Below are 4,782 nucleotides of genomic sequence, written 5' to 3'. Positions count from 1 at the left end.
GTGCGTGCGTGTGTGTGTGTGTGTGTGGAGAATGGAATAAGGAATCATTTGTCTTTTGACGCACACCACTTGGCGTTACATGTCTGTGTCTCTGTGTGTGTGTGTCTGTGTGTATCCGTCTATGCTAGAATAACTGTGAACGCTTGTTGTTGTTTTGTATTGGAGTACACGATGATATACATCATCTTACTTCTTCTTCAGAGAAGAAGTGGTATTTTACACTATATTTAATTACGATACACAATTTTTATTCTGATGTTTGATCTTTGTGCAATATCGTTTTATCAAAGTGAGGCAAGCCTACAGACAGAAAATAAATTGCTTCTTGATCTGCTTCTTTGTGGTGGTGGTTGTGGTGGTTGTGGTGGGGGCTTTGGTGGATTGCAGTTGTTGTATTTGTTGTTGTTGTTGTTGTTGTTGTTGCTGCTGCTGCTGCAGCTGCTGCTGCTGCTGCTGTTGTTTTGTTGATGTTGTTGTCGACGTCGCTGCTGCTTCTTCTGTTGCTATTGTTGTTGTTGTTGTTGTTGTTGTTGTTGTCGTCGCTGCTGCTGCTGTTATTGTTGTTGTTGTTGTTGTTGTTGTGCTACAGCTGCCGGTGATTACAAGTTAGATGACGTGCGGTGAATGACGCTTGTACAGTAGGAAATCGTCATGCGTAGGAGCTACTGCTGCGTGCGTCAGTGAATAAACGATTGACTGCGACCAGCTTCCGCAAACCGGAAGCAGTCTCAAGACGCTTGACAAGTTGGGGCGGGCAGATAGCTCAGTCGGTAGCGGCACTGACGTTGAAACCTTCGTTCGGCAAGGGATTTATTTTGCCGAGTCTACTAATTTTATGCAGACTCTCTACACGGTGTCCGAACAACCCAGGCGAGTGCACGCATGCGCGCGACTATGATACTGAGATCGCAGGGTCACAGCAAAAGTCTCAGACCATAGATATCCCTTGACAGGATCGCCAACTCTGCGCGCGCGCCAACGCTGGCTCTGTTTCGAACTCCCGTCTGCGGCTGCGAGAGGTTTTGACAGTAACTTTACTTCCGGTGCAGTCTTTCAACACATGGAGAAGAAGGAGAATTTCGAAGGGGAGGTGGAGTTTGTGGCTGAGGTATGTGAAAAGCAAACAAAGCAATACAAAAAGATCATTGCTGATGATTGAAATGAGTCATGTGAATCAACAATAAAGATTGATTGTGGACGGCACGTCATTATTTTTGTTTTTAACACTTGAAACGCGAGAGCATCTGACACACTGGTAAATCCGAAGCTGTGCACTCAAGCTGATCAGCAGATCGTTTTTCTGCAGAATTCTCGTTCACATCGGCCACTATTTTAGCTCAGCGAACCGACAAATTTGCAACAGAACAATTTCTGAATGATAGAAATTCGGCTGTAGATTTATAGATACCCTTTCTATTCCATGGTTGTTGTTTTTTCAGGGGGAAAGTACCGACATCTCAATCGCTGAAAAGATGACAGCATCACCACAAAAGAAACTCCAAGAATTGCCAAAAGTAAGTAAAAATATTGACAGATCTATGTAAAAGACTATGAAAATTTAGAACTGGAACAACAGATATTCAAGAAATAACCGATAAGTGATATATTATAACTGAACCATTGATTGATTTGAATGTACATCATGCATGGAAGTTAAAAATGGTGCAGGAACTGAAGTCAGATCAACACATCAAAAAGATCAGTGCAATATATTTGTTTTCTTTCCCCTCCAGCATAATTCTGTTTTGATATATGCTTGATGTCTTCTGTTGTTTTTAAATTCATTGTCACTTCTAAATTGCATGCTTTATTGCAGAACGCTTGTGCATGATCTACCAAGAATGACAACTGCCTTTCGCCGGAGCTCAGAGGGCTTGTCGACCAATTCAGTAATTGAAAAGTAAGTTTTTGAGTAAGGCGATATAAAAAAATCAGCTTGCAAAGTCCCAGTACCTGAAAGATCACTTTCATTCATAGTTTTCGAGCAAAAATACTGCTTCGTTGCACAGAGAGGCTACTGTTTACAAATATTTTAGGTACATGCCTGCCACTACAATATTTCATGTGTTTTTTAGGATCATTGATAGCACATGTCATAGTTGAAAGACATGATAAGGATTCATGAAAGTGGTTTGTCAACACGTTCTATAACGACAAATGGAATAAAAAATTTAATATGTTCACATCCATTCATGTAAAGTGTAGTTTTGGGTTGTTGTCGTGTGTTGTTGGTTTTGATTGTGTGCATGCATCTACATCTTCAGTTTCACTCTTGGGTTGATTTCTGCTATATTTGTGTGTTGTTTTATTTATAATATTTTATTTTCTGTGTTTTAGGTGCAGATCTGGAAGAGAAACTTCTGCTTCTTCATGACTGCCTAGTTCCCTGAGGCAAGGTTGGGAATGCTGCCAAGGAGAAGGCGTGGGCCAGGTACTACTCTGCTTTTTCAACCCAGCATTCAGGCATTACTGAGTTGACAGTATCCCCTGCAGTTTCAGCCTGGATTGCCTTGAACATGTTTATACTGTTGGTGTCTTAATTAAAGGCCTATGAAGAAAAACTAGGGAACCAGTAAGTGCATTAGAAATCAAAGAGGATGAAGAGGACAATGCAAAGTATGTTGGAGGATGTGTTGCCAAAAAGCTAAAACAGAGAGTTTGGTGTCTCCAAAAGAGTGCGTACAGAGATGAGAAATTGCAGTGTTTGGAAGCCCTGACTTGCGCACCTGAATCCTACAGTGAAAAGAGTGAAAACACCCCTGACATGACAAGCATGCTGAACAAGGGCAAACTGACCTTTGTCAAGCCCAATGTATTGCAGATGTGTCTGTCCATGCAACACAAAGCAGAAATCTTAAACAGAATGAGGCAAAGCGTTGATGATATCAAATAACCAAAGGGAAGTAATTGCTCTTTATTCATACGACATGACCGTGTAATAGAGTAAGCGAGAGTTGTACAAAACCTTTTCTCCTGGCACCTGAGAGAATAACAAGCATTGAAATATACAAGCGACTTTCATCCTCTCGTGCCAGGAGAAAAGGTTCCGTACAACTCTCGCTTAATCTATTACACATGTCGTATGCATAAAGAGCGATTACTTTACTTCCCTTTGGTGATTTGATGTCCATGGAACATATTTTCTGGGAAACCTGTGCATCAACACACAGGCAAAAGCAGATGACTTTATTGAACCATGCAGGAACAGTGATGCTGTTCCGGTGTGTTTTTATGACACTTTGTATTCATTTGATCTTTCACAAGCTGTTCAAGAAGACACTTTGCAAAATGTTCTGTTTTTTTTTTAAATAAGACTCCACCACAAACTGAAGACAATGATGGACAAAATGAAATGTACATGGAAAGAAAAGACTGAGGAAAAAGCTGAAAACATGCAATGTTGGACAAAATGAAATGCACATGGAAAGAAAGGAGTTTGAGGAAAAAGCTGAAAACATACAATGTTGAGAACAATCAGGAAGGATCTCTGTAGTGTGTTGTGTATGATCTTTCTTCATGCAGTACAAACTATCCCATCTGATCAAGTGCATGTACATTGAATTTGAACTTCTTGATTGTTGTCTTAGGTGTCGATTTTTTGTGTTAAAATCTGCTGTCGTTAAAATGTACTTCTCTTCCTATTTGGTTCAGTATTGTATCACATGGCTTGTTCAGTGCCTGTTCTGTATTTTCATGAGTCCATGTAAATTTAAGTCTGCAACATGAAAAATTTAAACATATTCATTTTGCTATGGTTCAAACCTAATTCCTTTATGTACTTGTTCAAAATATAATTTTGACAGCGATATATTTTGCAAACAGTTTTCATTTCAAAATCAATTGTCAGCCACTTGATAAATGTCTTGCATCGATGCGTCTGATTGTTTTTATGTTGACCACTATGTACACCGGAATTTGCTTTGCTTTCCTAATAGAACATGTTCAGTCGCATACCAGCAACACTTTGTTATAACCTTGAATGGTTGAAAACAACGTTAAACACCAAATAAAGAAAGAAAGAAAGAAAGCAACACTTTGTTAACGTTTGAATGGAATTGGAAGTTGTATGAACTCAAATAGAGCATATGTATCTTTGGTCACAGTGACACACACCATACAGTGACAATTAATGCAGGGCCGGACTAGGGCTACGGGGGGGGGGGGGGGGTTATGCAACCCCCCCTCCCCAACCTAAACATGTACCTCACTTATTTAAAAAAAATGTATTATTGTTTATTTTATGCCGTTTCATGCAAGGAGCGACCATTTTCCTATCTCAGAATATGACCTACCCTTCCCCTGACCCCCACAAGGGGCAGAGGAACATCCCCCTGGACCACCACTGGCAACCCCCCCCCCCCCCCCTCCTCTTTGCTTAGTCCGGCCCTGTAATGTACCAACATTCACTATCTCACTCAGTCTCAATTCGCACAATTTGACACAAGAAAGATTCCTATTCATACACATGCATATATTTAATCAATGAAGTAGATACATTCTCAAACAAAGTTTCAACATGTTGCACCCAAATTAAAGCATAAATTCTTGTGACATTTAATTTAATTAATTAACGAGAATTAATCAATGCTTTAATTTGGGAGTTTGAAATTTGTTGCAATAATTTCTTGGTCAAGTTTATTTACATTCTCTGCTAAAGAGCTTTACAGTCAAATCCAATTTTCCACACCTAACCTATAAAACACAACATTCCAAATGGAAAAAAAAAAAAAATCATTCTCTTGGCTCAGAATTGGTGTTGATTAATTGTAACACAAAGCGATT

General features: G+C 39.7%; 1 long non-coding RNA gene across 1 annotated transcript; it reads left to right on the top strand.

The window, feature by feature from the left end:
- Window positions 1-934: 934 nt before the first annotated feature.
- On the top strand, window positions 935-4,027 carry LOC138945785 (uncharacterized). Its single transcript, XR_011449116.1, has 4 exons — window positions 935-1,108; window positions 1,440-1,514; window positions 1,817-1,900; window positions 2,338-4,027. It is a non-coding gene; the product is annotated as an uncharacterized lncRNA (long non-coding RNA).
- The last annotated feature ends 755 nt before the right edge of the window (window positions 4,028-4,782 follow it).

Source organism: Littorina saxatilis, linkage group LG13 (genome assembly GCF_037325665.1).
Source record: "Littorina saxatilis isolate snail1 linkage group LG13, US_GU_Lsax_2.0, whole genome shotgun sequence".
Lineage (NCBI taxonomy): Eukaryota > Metazoa > Mollusca > Gastropoda > Littorinimorpha > Littorinidae > Littorina > Littorina saxatilis.
This window is presented reverse-complemented; position numbering and strand designations above follow the sequence as displayed.